The sequence below is a fragment of the Bufo gargarizans genome, unplaced genomic scaffold, assembly GCF_014858855.1.
Source record: "Bufo gargarizans isolate SCDJY-AF-19 unplaced genomic scaffold, ASM1485885v1 original_scaffold_1721_pilon, whole genome shotgun sequence".
NCBI lineage: Eukaryota > Metazoa > Chordata > Amphibia > Anura > Bufonidae > Bufo > Bufo gargarizans.
Window position 1 is genome coordinate 1170 of NW_025334480.1, and position 15277 is coordinate 16446.

The 15277-nt window shown below is 55.4% G+C and overlaps 1 protein-coding gene across 2 annotated transcripts in view; it reads left to right on the plus strand.

Moving 5' to 3' along the window:
* The first annotated feature begins 1522 nt into the window (after positions 1-1522).
* The window catches only part of SLC6A9 (solute carrier family 6 member 9), an 83263-nt gene continuing 69508 nt past the window's right edge, over positions 1523-15277 (plus strand). The window contains exon 1 of one of the 2 annotated variants that reach the window (XM_044274395.1): positions 1523-1753. The gene's annotated coding sequence lies outside the window, so the exon portion shown is untranslated. Of the gene's footprint in view, positions 1754-6767; positions 6898-15277 lie in introns of those variants that run through there. The other variant, XM_044274396.1, reaches the window with a different exon arrangement.

The following is a 15277-nucleotide window of genomic DNA, read 5'->3' on the forward strand; positions in this document are numbered from 1 at the left end:
ACTGCGTTTTGAATGGAGAATCCACAACCAAATCTGCACCATAATAATAATAATTCCTACAGAAAAAATCCAGAACTTTGTAGAATCCGCACCTACCAGACCGACCACCTGTGAGAGGTGAGGGGTCTCCAGGACCAAGGTGAGGAGGAAGCCCCCTCTGGTGCATCCGACCCCCCTGGGACAGGAGCCCCCCCTCCCCTAAAACTGCTGGTGGAAGAATCTGACATAATATACATAACAATAAATAGACCCCAAGGAATGAAGGATGGAGCGCGGCTGCTACAATGTATCCGGCGTCACGTGACCGAGAGCTGGCGCGGGCAGCGGCGGCTGAGCCAGTAACGGCCCGGTACCGGCGCGTCATCTCCACCGTGAGCAGGAGGCGGAGCTGATGCAGGGGCCGGGCCCCTCCCCTCCCTCTACAGCTGCCGAGAATGATGCAACTTTGCCTTTAAGAAACCCCCCCCCAATGTCAGTTGGACTCTAGAGAGAGCAGCGTCTCCCCGGAGTCTCATAGACTGCAGGAGCTACAGACCAGGGGCCACTCACAGACAGCAGGAGCTACAGACCAGGGGCCACTCACAGACAGCAGGAGCTACAGACCAGGGGCCACTCACAGACAGCAGGAGCTACAGACCAGGGGCCACTCACAGACAGCAGGAGCTACAGACCAGGGGCCACTCACAGACAGCAGGAGCTACAGACCAGGGGCCACTCACAGACAGCAGGAGCTACAGACCAGGGGCCACTCACAGACAGCAGGAGCTACAGACCAGGGGCCACTCACAGACTGCAGGAGCTACAGACCAGGGGCCACTCACAGACTGCAGGAGCTACAGACCAGGGGCCACTCACAGACTGCAGGAGCTACAGACCAGGGGCCACTCACAGACAGCAGGAGCTACAGACCAGGGGCCACTCACAGACAGCAGGAGCTACAGACCAGGGGCCACTCACAGACTGCAGGAGCTACAGACCAGGGGCCACTCACAGACTGCAGGAGCTACAGACCAGGGGCCACTCACAGACTGCAGGAGCTACAGACCAGGGGCCACTCACAGACAGCAGGAGCTACAGACCAGGGGCCACTCACAGACAGCAGGAGCTACAGACCAGGGGCCACTCACAGACTGCAGGAGCTACAGACCAGGGGCCACTCACAGACAGCAGGAGCTACAGACCAGGGGCCACTCACAGACAGCAGGAGCTACAGACCAGGGGCCACTCACAGACAGCAGGAGCTACAGACCAGGGGCCACTCACAGACAGCAGGAGCTACAGACCAGGGGCCACTCACAGACAGCAGGAGCTACAGACCAGGGGCCACTCACAGACAGCAGGAGCTACAGACCAGGGGCCACTCACAGACAGCATGAGCTAACAGACCAGGGGGCCACTCACAGACTGCAGGAGCTACAGACCAGGGGCCACTCACAAGACAGCAGATCTTACAGACCAGGGCCCTCACAGAATCAGCAGGAGCTTACAGACCAGGGGCCACTCACAGACTGCCGGAGCTACAGACCAGGGGCCACTCACAGACTGCAGGAGCTACAGACCAGGGGCCACTCACAGACTGCAGGAGCTACAGACCAGGGGCCACTCACAGACTGCAGGAGCTACAGACCAGGGGCCACTCACAGACTGCAGGAGCTACAGACCAGGGGCCACTCACAGACTGCAGGAGCTACAGACCAGGGGCCCCCCGAAGCCACTGGAGACCACTCAGCTTCCAGGAGCCACTCACAGCATGGTAAGGAATCTCATTCACTGTGTGCATGCCGCAGGGCACTGGTCCCAGTACACACGTGCAGTAATAATACTGTCAGGGGGATATACGGTACTGGCCCTATAGACACGTTCTCTATCCTGCACGTTTATCATTGAGGTGGTACATGGTGCTGTCGGGTTGTACATGGAGCTGTCAGGTGGTACATGGTGCTGTCAGGTGGTACATGGTGCTGTCGGGTTGTACATGGAGCTGTCAGGTGGTACATGGAGCTGTCAGGTGGTACATGGTGCTGTCGGGTTGTACATGGAGCTGTCAGGTGGTACATGGTGCTGTCTGGTTGTACATGGTGCTGTCGGGTTGTACATGGAGCTGTCGGGTTGTACATGGAGCTGTCAGGTGGTACATGGTGCTGTCGGGTTGTACATGGAGCTGTCGGGTTGTACATGGAGCTGTCGGGTTGTACATGGAGCTGTCGGGTTGTACATGGAGCTGTCAGGTGGTACATGGTGCTGTCGGGTTGTACATGGAGCTGTCAGGTGGTACATGGTGCTGTCGGGTTGTACATGGAGCTGTCGGGTTGTACATGGTGCTGTCGGGTGGTACATGGTGCTGTCGGGTTGTACATGGTGCTGTCGGGGGGTACATGGTGCTGTCGGGGGGTACATGGTGCTGTCGGGTTGTACATGGTGCTGTCGGGTTGTACATGGTGCTGTCGGGTTGTACATGGTGCTGTCGGGTTGTACATGGTGCTGTCGGGTTGTACATGGTGCTGTCGGGTTGTACATGGTGCTGTCGGGTTGTACATGGTGCTGTCGGGTTGTACATGGAGCTGTCGGGGGGTACATGGTGCTGTAGGGGGGTACATGGTGCTGTCAGTCAGGTGGTATATAGAATGTTGGTGTGGAGGTATATGGAGTTGTCAGGAGGTCTGCTATTTTGTCTCTGGTGCTAAAAGTCGGGGTCTTCCCTTTGTTTGGGTCTGGTGCTCACAGTCGAGGGTCTCCCCTTTATTTGGGGTCTGGTGCTCACAGTCGGGGGTCTCCTCTTTGTTCGGGGTCTGGTGCTCACAGTCGGGGTCTCCCCTATGTTCGGGGTCTGGTGCTCACAGTCGGGGGTCTCCCCTATGTTCGGGGTCTGGTGCTCACCGTCGGGGGTCTCCCCTATGTTCGGGTCTGGTGCTCACAGGCGGGGTCTCCCCTATGTTCGGGGTCTGGTGCTCACAGTCGGGGGTCTCCCCTATGTTCGGGGTCTGGTGCTCACAGTCGGGGGGTCTCCCCTATGTTCGGGGTCTGGTGCTCACAGTCGGGGGTCTCCCCTTTGTTCGGGGGTCTGGTGCTCACAGTCGGGGGTCTCCCCTTTGTTCGGGGTCTGGTGCTCACAGTCGGGGGTCTCCCCTTGTTCGGGGTCTGGTGCGCACAGTCGGGGGTCTCCACTTTATTTGGGGGTCTGGTGCTCACAGTCGGGGGTCTCCCTTTTATTTGGGGTCTGGTGCTCACAGTCGGGGGTCTACCCTGTGTTCGTGGTCTGGTGCTCACAGTCGGGGGTCTCCCCTTTGTTCGGGGTCTGGTGCTCACAGTCGGGGGGGGGGGGGGTCTCCCCTTTATTTGGGGTCTTTGTTTGTGAGGGTTAGGATCACTGATGTCTCTCAGGGCTGCTCTAGGTCTTTGCCTCTGTGCCGTGTTCTACTCTGTGCTGGGGGTTTGGTCTGTGTGTTACTTTGCATACCATGTGCAGGGGGCGGGGCCTGACACTCACAACAGGCAGTGTGCAACACGTGGCAGCTGATGTACGCACAACAAGATGACATACACTGCACTGAGCCGCACCACCTCACAACTACACTGCACCTCACAACTACACTGCACCTCACAACTACACTGCACCTCACAACTACAACTACACTGCACCTCACAACTACAACTACACTGCACCTCACAACTACACTGCACCTCACAACTACACTGCACCTCACAACTACACTGCACCTCACAACTACACTGCACCTCACAACTACACTGCACCGCACAACTACACTGCACCTCACAACTACACTGCACCTCACAACTACAACTACACTGCACCTCAACTACACTGCACCACCCACTACACTGCACCTCACAACTAGCACCACCGCACAACTACACTGCACCACCGCACAACTACACTGCACCACCGCACAACTACACTGCACCACCGCACAACTACACTGCACCACCGCACAACTACACTGCACCACCGCACAACTACACTGCACCACCGCACAACTACACTGCACCACCGCACAACTACACTGCACCACCGCACAACTACACTGCACCACCGCACAACTACACTGCACCACCGCACAACTACACTGCACCACCGCACAACTACACTGCACCACCGCACAACTACACTGCACCACCGCACAACTACACTGCACCACCGCACAACTACACTGCACCACCGCACAACTACACTGCACCACCTCACAACTACACCGCACCGCACAACTACACCGCACCTCACCTCCCGACTGCACCGCACCTCCCGACTGCACCGCACCTCCCGACTGCACCACTACACTGCATCTCACAACTACACTGCACCTCACCTCTCCTCTCGACTGCACCGGACCTCATCACTACACTGCACCTCCCAACTACACTACGCCACGCCGCACCTGACAACTACGCCACGCCGCACCTGACAACTACGCCACGCCGCACCTGACAACTACGCCACGCCGCACCTGACAACTACGCCACGCCGCAGCTGACAACTACGCCACGCCGCACCTGACAACTACACTAAACTGCGGCGCACCGCTCGACTACACTGCACCTCACAACTACACTACACTGCACCGCAGCTCACAATTGCACTGCCCCGCACCTCACAACTACACTGCACGACTACACCACGCTGCACGACACGACTGTATTACACTACAGGATGACATCATGCTACGTATGCAGGTGTATTTTGTATGTAGTGTATATCTGTGGGGGTTGGGCAGTACACGTGTGAGTGTATAGGGTAACCATCGCCCACACTATTTCGGAGCATATCCTGGTGAGGAGCCCTTATATAATGGACAGTTCTGGGATTTCTTCACCCTTGTCAGGATCTATGCTTGCTGTCAGTGAACAGGAACATTTTTGTTTATATCCAGAGGCTGAAATCTTGTCCTGACCTAATACCTCTCCCACAGCTGAGGGTATGTTACAATGTGTCAGTGCAGGTAGAACCCTCAGCATGGAGTCAAGGACAGGGGCCAGATATGAGCGGATGTGTGTAGTCCCTGCTGTCCCCCAAACCCTTTCTTGGGGTACAAGGCTCCTGAGGGGTGAAACCCTACAAACCAAATCCTTCTTTCACTCAGCAGTAGATTTGGGGGGACAGTCGGCGCCTCCATGTGATATTTGTCTATTCTGTGTGATCGGTTTCTCGGCATCTGGTGGTTTCCACAGAGTGGGCGCAGTGGGGGGCAGGACCCAGCTGAGGAGATTTAATGCCCGTGGCACTTAGTGACGTCCTTCAGCTGCGCTCCAGGTCCCATCTGCAGCTCCGGGGGACATTGGAGCAGGGCCACTGCCCCTTCATGCTGCAGCCTCATAGCCTTTCCTGATGTAGGGCTTGGCGACCGGCCTTCCGCATTTGGCGGTTGGCGACCGGCCTTCCGCATTTGGCGGTTGGCGACCGGCCTTCCGCATTTGGCGGTTGGCGACCGGCCTTCCGCATTTGGCGGTTGGCGACCGGCCTTCCGCATTTGGCGGTTGGCGACCGGCCTTCCGCATTTGGCGGTTGGCGACCGGCCTTCCGCATTTGGCGGTTGGCGACCGGCCTTCCGCATTTGGCGGTTGGCGACCGGCCTTCCGCATTTGGGGGTTGGCGACCGGCCTCCCGCATTTGGGGGTTGGCGACCGGCCTCCCGCATTTGGCGGTTGGCGACCGGCCTCCCGCATTTGGCGGTTGGCGACCGGCCTCCCGCATTTGGGGGTTGGCGACCGGCCTCCCGCATTTGGGGGTTGGCGACCGGCCTTCCGCATTTGGCGGTTGGCGACCGGCCTCCCGCATTTGGGGGTTGGCGACCGGCCTCCCGCATTTGGGGGTTGGCGACCGGCCTTCCGCATTTGGCGCCCAGCTGGTTCAGAGCTGATTGGCCGCCTGTCACTGTGGTTTGAGGGGTTTGTGTATTTGGGGGGGCTGATCCGTCCGGATCGTCTTGTTATGTCTGTTGCATGTGAGGAAGCAGCTGCGCTGCCCGCCAAGCATCCGCTGACTCCTCTGATTAGCTGCAAATCCCACGGTCTAATTAATCAGCCGCTCAGCCGTTAACCTCGGCGGTGGCTCGGCAGCTGTCCGCGCTTCCGTCATGCGCTGCTGTATCTTCCAGGCGGAGGTGGCGGTGCTTGCTTCTGACTGTATTTACCGTGATGGATATCTTGGGTTCACGAGCGAGGGGCAGGGGAGGTCGGGGACATGCGGCGGCTTCTGTTTCACCTTCCGTTTTTTCTTTTACATTGGTCTTTTGCACCCCTTTATAGTGTCTGGCGCCGTATGCTCATTTGGCGCACATTTTGCTTTTCATATTTGGGGGGTACTTGTTAGAGGGCAACGTCTCGGTGACATGACGGGTGTGGGCAGCACGGAGCCGCATGCTGAGAGTGCGGCTCCGTGCCATCGATCGTCCGCAGCGTTAAATAAGAGAAATCACAGGAAATGGACGGAAAACGGTGAGCGATCTCTGCTCAGATCCCGGGGGCCCAGGAGGCTGAGGTTTCAGGTGCTGTTTGTGGAGGTCTGTGACCCCCGGAGCGTTACTGATGACTCCCGAGCCGCCCGCAATATTGACCAATTACATCTCTGCTTTCCCATGTGGCGACATACTGGGATCTTCCATGATTACCGCCGTATGCGTCATGTGACCGCGGCCTGGCACCTGCACGTCATGGTGACTCGGGGCGACCGCTCTCGTTTTCACTTTCTACTTTACCATTTTGGGGAAGTTGTCGCGTTCTGAGACGATTTCCTCTTTGCCGCGTTTTTCACTGTTTTCTATGACAAAGAAATGTGAAGACCGGAGGCAGGACCTCGGGGTCCGACACCCGCCGAGCAGCAGAACACAACTCCGTATGATGCACAGCGCGTACGGTGCGACCACTGCACGCCGCCGGCTCACAGTAGGCAGCTTTTCTTCACGTCACGGCTTCCGTTTTTACTGATCACTACTGATCAATCTTGCTGGATCCGCAGAATGGCGCAGGTTCTGGTCAAGGGGCGAGCAAGTTACGGAGATCGGACAGAGCAGAGTCTAAATATGCGGACAAACGTCATCAACCGCCACGTGATAAGCGTGTAGTCATCAATGTGGTCTGCATACAGTGCCTGGGAAACAAATGGTTAAGTGCGGCAGATTGGGCCGTCTCGATGAGGGCTCATTCACACAATGGCGGAGCGGGGGCTGACTGCAGCGAGGGAATCGCTCGGGCTTTGTGTCCTGCAGGAATCGTGGCTTCCATGGCAACGCTCTGCAAAAACACAATTTGTTCCCAAACTTGCAGAACCGAGAGTTTATATTTATTCCTCACTGCAGAATCCCATCGGCAGGTATCGCGCAAGTCGCCACCGCCAACCGGGACATTGTTAGTACTGGGGTCAGCGGCGCAGACGTGGGGTGTGGACGCCGTTCAGGGGCACAAGTTATAAAACACCGCGGCGGCGTATATTATAGTCACATCGTTATTACAGTGGAAATAAAGACGGGAGCGAGACCCGGATTTCTACACGTTTTCAGAAGCATTAATGTCATTTACTTTTAAGAATTGATCTAAACCCTTTTTAACCCGTCCCCTGTTCCTGCTGTGACCACGGAGGACACTGCTCCACAGAGTCACCGCTCTTACAGTAGAGAAGCCTTGTATAACCCGTCCACTGTCCCTGCTGTGACCACGGCAGACACTGCTCCACAGAGTCACCGCTCTTACAGTAGAGAATCCTTGTATAACCCGTCCACTGTCCCTGCTGTGACCACGGCGGACACTGCTCCACAGAGTCACCGCTCTTACAGTAGAGAAGCCTTGTATAAACCGTCCCCTGTTCCTGCTGTGACCACGGAGGACACTGCTCCACAGAGTCACAGCTCTTACAGTAAAGAATCCTTGTATAACCCGTCCCCTGTTCCTGCTGTGACCACGGAGGACACTGCTCCACAGAGTCACAGCTCTTACAGTAGAGAATCCTTGTATAACCCGTCCACTGTCCCTGCTGTGACCACGGCGGACACTGCTCCACAGAGTCACCGCTCTTACAGTAGAGAATCCTTGTATAACCCGTCCACTGTCCCTGCTGTGACCACGGCGGACACTGCTCTACAGAGTCACAGCTCTTACAGTAAAGAATCCTTGTATAACCCGTCCACTGTTCCTGCTGTGACCACGGAGGACACTGCTCCACAGATTCACAGCTCTCACAGTAGAGAATCCTTGTATAACCCGTCCCCTGTTCCTGCTGTGACCACGGAGGACACTGCTCCACAGAGTCACAGCTCTCACAGTAGAGAATCCTTGTATAAACCATCCCCTGTTCCTGCTGTGACCACGGAGGACACTGCTCCACAGAGTCACCGTTCTTACAGTAGAGAATCCTTGTATAACCCGTCCACTGTCCCTGCTGTGACCACGGAGGACACTGCTCCACAGAGTCATAGCTCTTACAGTAGAGAATCCTTGTATAACCCGTCCCCTGTATCTGCTGTGACCACGGCGGACACTGCTCCACAGAGTCACAGCTCTTACAGTAAGGAATCCTTGTATAACCCGTCCACTGTTCCTGCTGTGACCACGGAGGACACTGCTCCACAGATTCACAGCTTTTACAGTAGAGAATCCTTGTATAACCCGTCCACTGTCCCTGCTGTGACCACGGAGGACACTGCTCCACAGAGTCACCGCTCTTACAGTAGAGAATCCTTGTATAACCCGTCCACTGTCCCTGCTGTGACCACGGCGGACACTGCTCTACAGAGTCACAGCTCTTACAGTATAGAATCCTTGTATAACCCGTCCACTGTTCCTGCTGTGACCACGGAGGACACTGCTCCACAGATTCACAGCTCTCACAGTAGAGAATCCTTGTATAACCCGTCCCCTGTTCCTGCTGTGACCACGGAGGACACTGCTCCACAGAGTCACAGCTCTCACAGTAGAGAATCCTTGTATAAACCATCCCCTGTTCCTGCTGTGACCACGGAGGACACTGCTCCACAGAGTCACCGCTCTTACAGTAGAGAATCCTTGTATAACCCGTCCACTGTCCCTGCTGTGACCACGGAGGACACTGCTCCACAGAGTCATAGCTCTTACAGTAGAGAATCCTTGTATAACCCGTCCCCTGTATCTGCTGTGACCACGGCGGACACTGCTCCACAGAGTCACAGCTCTTACAGTAAGGAATCCTTGTATAACCCGTCCCCTGTTCCTGCTGTGACCACGGAGGACACTGCTCCACAGATTCACAGCTCTTACAGTAGAGAATCCTTGTATAACCCGTCCACTGTCCCTGCTGTGACCACGGAGGACACTGCTCCACAGAGTCACCGCTCTTACAGTAGAGAATCCTTGTATAACCCGTCCCCTGTTCCTGCTGTGACCACGGAGGACACTGCTCCACAGAGTCACAGCTCTTACAGTAGAGAAGCCTTGTATAACCCGTCCCCTGTTCCTGCTGTGACCACGTCCTGAGGTGTCTATTCCACAGAGTCACAGCTCTCACAGTAGAGAAGCCTTGTATAACCCGTCCCCTGTTCCTGCTGTGACCACCGAGGACACTGCTCCACAGATTCACAGCTCTAACAGTAGAGAAGCCTTGTATAACCCGTCCCCTGTTCCTGCTGTGACCACGGAGGACACTGCTCCACAGATTCACAGCTCTAACAGTAGAGAAGCCTTGTATAACCCGTCCCCTGTTCCTGCTGTGACCACGGAGGACACTGCTTCACAGATTCACAGCTCTTACAGTAGAGAATCCTTGTATAACCCGTCCACTGTCCCTGCTGTGACCACGGAGGACACTGCTCCACAGAGTGACAGCTCTTACAGTAAAGAATCCTTGTATAACCCGTCCACTGTCCCTGCTGTGACCACGGAGGACACTGCTCCACAGAGTCACAGCTCTCACAGTAAAGAAGCCTTGTATAACCCGTCCACTGTCCCTGCTGTGACCACGTCCTGAGGTGTCTATTCCACAGAGTCACAGCTCTTACAGTAAAGAAGCCTTGTATAACCCGTCCACTGTCCCTGCTGTGACCACGTCCGGAGGTGACTGCTCCACAGAGTCACAGCTCTTACAGTAGAGAATCCTTGTATAAACCCGTCCACTGTCCTTGCTGTGACCACGGAGGACACTGCTCCACAGAGTCACAGCTCTCACAGTAGAGAATCCTTGTATAAACCCGTCCCCTGTTCCTGCTGTGACCACGTCCTGAGGTGTCTATTCCACAGAGTCACAGCTCTTACAGTAAAGAAGCCTTGTATAACCCGTCCCCTGTTCCTGCTGTGACCACGGAGGACACTGCTTCACAGATTCACAGCTCTTACAGTAAAGAATCCTTGTATAACCCGTCCACTGTCCCTGCTGTGACCACGTCCTGAGGTGACTGCTCCACAGAGTCACAGCTCTCACAGTAAAGAAGCCTTGTATAACCCGTCCCCTGTCCCTGCTGTGACCACGTCCTGAGGTGTCTATTCCACAGAGTCACAGCTCTTACAGTAAAGAAGCCTTGTATAACCCGTCCACTGTCCCTGCTGTGACCACGGAGGTGACTGCTCCACAGAGTCACAGCTCTTACAGTAGAGAAGCCTTGTATAAACCTGTCCCCTGTCCCTGCTGTGACCACGTCCTGGGGTGTCTATTCCACAGATTCACAGCTCTTACAGTAAAGAAGCCTTGTATAAACCCGTCCCCTGTTCCTGCTGTGACCACGCCCTGTGGTGTCTATTCCACAGAGTCACAGCTCTTACAGTAAAGAAGCCTTGTATAAACCTGTCCACTGTCCCTGCTGTGACCACGTCCTGAGGTGTCTATTCCACAGATTCACAGCTCTTACAGTAAAGAAGCCTTGTATAAACCCGTCCCCTGTTCCTGCTGTGACCACGTCCTGTGGTGTCTATTCCACAGATTCACAGCTCTCACAGTAGAGAATCCTTGTATAAACCTGTCCCCTGTCCCTGCTGTGACCACGTCCTGGGGTGTCTATTCCACAGATTCACAGCTCTTACAGTAAAGAAGCCTTGTATAAACCCGTTCCCTGTTCCTGCTGTGACCACGTCCGGAGGTGACTATTCCACAGAGTCACAGCTCTTACAGTAGAGAATCCTTGTATAACCCGTCCACTGTCCCTGCTGTGACCACGTCCGGAGGTGACTGCTCCACAGAGTCACAGCTCTTACAGTAAAGAAGCCTTGTATAAACCTGTCCCCTGTTCCTGCTGTGACCACGTCCTGAGGTGTCTATTCCACAGATTCACAGCTCTTACAGTAAAGAAGCCTTGTATAAACCCGTCCCCTGTTCCTGCTGTGACCACGTCCGGAGGTGACTGCTCCACAGATTCACAGCTCTTACAGTAAAGAAGCCTTGTATAAACCCGTCCCCTGTTCCTGCTGTGACCACGTCCTGTGGTGTCTATTCCACAGATTCACAGCTCTCACAGTAGAGAATCCTTGTATAAACCTGTCCCCTGTCCCTGCTGTGACCACTTCCTGGGGTGTCTATTCCACAGATTCACAGCTCTCACAGTAAAGAAGCCTTGTATAAACCCGTCCCCTGTTCCTGCTGTGACCACGTCCTGAGGTGTCTATTCCACACATTCACAGCTCTCACAGTAGAGAATCCTTGTATAAACCCGTCCCCTGTCCCTGCTGTGACCACGTCCGGAGGTGTCTATCCCACAGATTCACAGCTCTTACAGTAGAGAAGCTTTTTCCTCCCCAGTCGGAGGCAGCGCCCTCTTGTTTTTTTTAGCACATTTTACATGGAGCAGCTTTTCACTGGTTTTTTGTACGGCCCATTTATATACTGGTACAGGTTAATCATCTCCCCCTTAGACGTCTCTTCTCAAGACTAAATAAATGTCATTTTTCTAATCTCCCCTCATGACTCGGACCCTCCGGGCCCCTCGTCAGTGCAGTCTCTCTTTACTATGACGGCGGTATAATCACGGTCAGACAATTCCAGCTTGGTGACTGTTTTGTCATCGGAGCTTTGGTTCCTGTTCCCTTTTCCCAGATTTGTTAGGTTGATATTTTTGGGTTTTCTCGCAGTGAATTTCCTCATCGGCGGCTGCAGCTACTTTACAGAAGGTCCTGCAGCTACTTTACAGAAGGTCCTGCAGTTACTTTACAGAAGGTCCTGCAGTTACTTTACAGAAGGTCCTGCAGTTACTTTACAGAAGGTCCTGCAGTTACTTTACAGAAGGACCTGCAGTTACTTTACAGAAGGTCCTGCAGTTACTTTACAGAAGGTCCTGCAGCTACTTTACAGAAGGTCCTGCAGCTACTTTACAGAAGGTCCTGCAGCTACTTTACAGAAGGTCCTGCAGTTACTTTACAGAAGGTCCTGCTGTTGGGGCGGCTCGTTGGCGCTGTGCACACCGCAGGCAGTTTTTGGATCCTGCAGGATGAAGTCTTCCTCTATAGCTGCCATTTCTTCACAATCCACTCCTGGCTTTGGCTCCAAAATCCGCAGCAAAATCTGCCCATGGGATATTTCTGCAGCATATTGCAGCCTGACTGGGATCCTGCTGCAGCATATCGCAGCCTGACTGGGATCCTGCTGCAGCATATCGCAGCCTGAGTGGGATCCTGCTGCAGCATATCGCAGGCTGTGTGCTTTACTTTACTGCTTGTACTGATCCTGAGTTCTGTCACGTTTTATACTCCAGTCACATACAGAGCTGCACTCACGATTCTGCTGTCGCATCCTGTCTTATACTCCATTCACATCCAGAGCTGCAATTCCATTTCTGACGTTAGAAAACCAATTCACGGACAGCAGAAAAGATTCATTGTGGACGTCAGACTCCAGTCGTCCTCTGCTCACCTCCTCTGGGGCCCCCTCTGCCGCCCCCTGCTGGTTCGGCATCTAGAGCGGTCCTTCAGATACAGAGACTTGCGTTGCGGATGAGTTCCGCTCACACATTGTCACAACCCCTGAGCTCTGTAAGCAGGAAGATGTGTTTTCAGCCTATGGGTGTGAACAATGAAAGCTCCTATTCACTGACAGGAAGCAGAGATCTTGAATGTGGGGAGGGATTGAAACTTTGTCTTTTAGAAAGTTCTAGAACTTTTTATTCTAGGCCGGAGAAGCGTTTTCCCGAGCACCGCACCTTTAACAAACGTCAGTATGCCCGGGCTGTAGAGGCGGCACTCGCTCCCGGGCCCTGGAGTCCTAGGGGCCCAAGAAGCCCCTCTGCGACATGAGACACCAGTATTATACTTGGTCCATGGCAGGTGGGGCCCCAGAGCGTGGTGTTACCTCACTGTAGTGGGGGGTGCGGCTCTCGTCCTCTCCAGGCGATGCCCCCTCCCCCACAGTCCTGGAATGTCCTTTCTGGAGATGGCAGAGGTGGACCACCACAGGTCACATTGGATGCTGGACCACCTGACAGAAGGTCTCAGGGTTGTGCTGATCGGCAGTACGGGCGGACTTCTCCATCCACTCCCCAGGCTGCCTCCTACAGAAGTTCTCTGATGACTCTCAGGACTCGGAGTACGGACTGGGGACACTGGATTCTGTGGACTGGAGTCAGCGGAACCAGCTCCAGATCAACGCGGCCAAAACCACGGAGCTGGTGGTGGATTTCCGCGGACACAGGCCCTCTGCTCTGCTGAACGGACATTGAGGTGGTGGACTCTTCTGAGTTCCTGGACAACAGCCTGGACTGGAGACTGAGGTGGAGGGGACCCTCCTAAAGACCTTCTTGGACTCCGTGGTGGCTCCTTCAGTGACTGCACCAAGGAACGCTATCGGAGGTCCTCCTCCCAGCAGCGGGGAGGATTTATAACCACCACTGGTACCAGAAACCCAGTAGTGTTTTTTGAAGTAAATTCTGTGTTATGTTTTTCTTGTATTTTACTGTTTCATTTCTTTTTACTCTTATTTTGCTCCTGTTGTGGATGTGATTGCTGCTCTTAGGCCAAAATGTCCCCCCTGAGGGACAATAAAGGGACTTTCTTCTTCTTCTTCTTCTATAATCCCTCCTGCCCCGGGCGGCGGCGGTCGTTGTGCTTGATCTGTGTCCAGTTCTTTTCCCGCAGTCTGTGTGTCCAGCAGCTCCAGGGTCCTTGTGTCTCTTGGCTCCGACCATGAGACCCCTTCAAATGACAAGGAAGCGCATTTCTGCTGCAACTGCCCTCTAGGTGCTGCACCTCTGGAGGTCTCCTGATAATTTATACCTACCCCCCAGCCTGGTCCTGATGTTTGATGCCCCCCCCACAGCCTGGTCCTGATGTTTGATCCCCCCCCCCCCCCCCAGCCTGGTCCTGATGTTTGATGCCCCCCCCCACAGCCTGGTCCTGATGTTTGATGGCCGCCCCCCCCCCACAGCCTGGTCCTGATGTTTGATGGCCGCCCCCCCCCCCACAGCCTGGTCCTGATGTTTGATGGCCGCCCCCCCCCACAGCCTGGTCCTGATGTTTGATGCCCCCCCCACACACAGCCTGGTCCTGATGTTTGATGCCCCCCCCCCCCCCACACAGCCTGGTCCTGATGTTTGATGCCCCCCCCCCCACACAGCCTGGTCCTGATGTTTGATGCCCCCCCCCACACAGCCTGGTCCTGATGTTTGATGCCCCCCCCCCCCCCCACACAGCCTGGTCCTGATGTTTGATGCCCCCCCCCACACAGCCTGGTCCTGATGTTTGATGCCCCCCCCCACACAGCCTGGTCCTGATGTTTGATGCCCCCCCCCACACAGCCTGGTCCTGATGTTTGATGCCCCCCCCCACAGCCTGGTCCTGATGTTTGATGGCCGCCCCCCCCCCCCCCACAGCCTGGTCCTGATGTTTGATGCCCCCCCCCCCCCCCCACAGCCTGGTCCTGATGTTTGATGGCCCCCCCCCCCAGCCTGATCCTGATGTTTGATGCCTGGTCCTGATGTTTGATGTCCCCCCCCCCCAGCCTGATCCTGATGTTTGATGCCCCCCCCCCCCCCCCCGCCTGGTCCTGATGCCTCGCAGCCTCTGTGTGCTGATGTGGATTCGGAGTGCAGGAGACGTTTGCCATGGCAGCTCCTCGGGCAGCCTCTTCAGATTCTTTCACTTTTTATTCCCCTTTGGGACATTCCTCAAGATTTTGTGCAGATACAAGTCCAGACCTGAGAGAGATGGGGATCTGTAGGTGGAGATGTATAGAAGGAGCTGCGGGGATCTGCGGGAGGCGCTGCGGGGATCTGGAGGAGCTGCGGGGATCTGGAGGATCTGCGGGAGGAGCTGCGGGGATCTGTAGGATCTGCGGGAGGCGCTGCGGGGATCTGCGGGCGGCTCCGCGGGAGGCTCTTCGGGGATC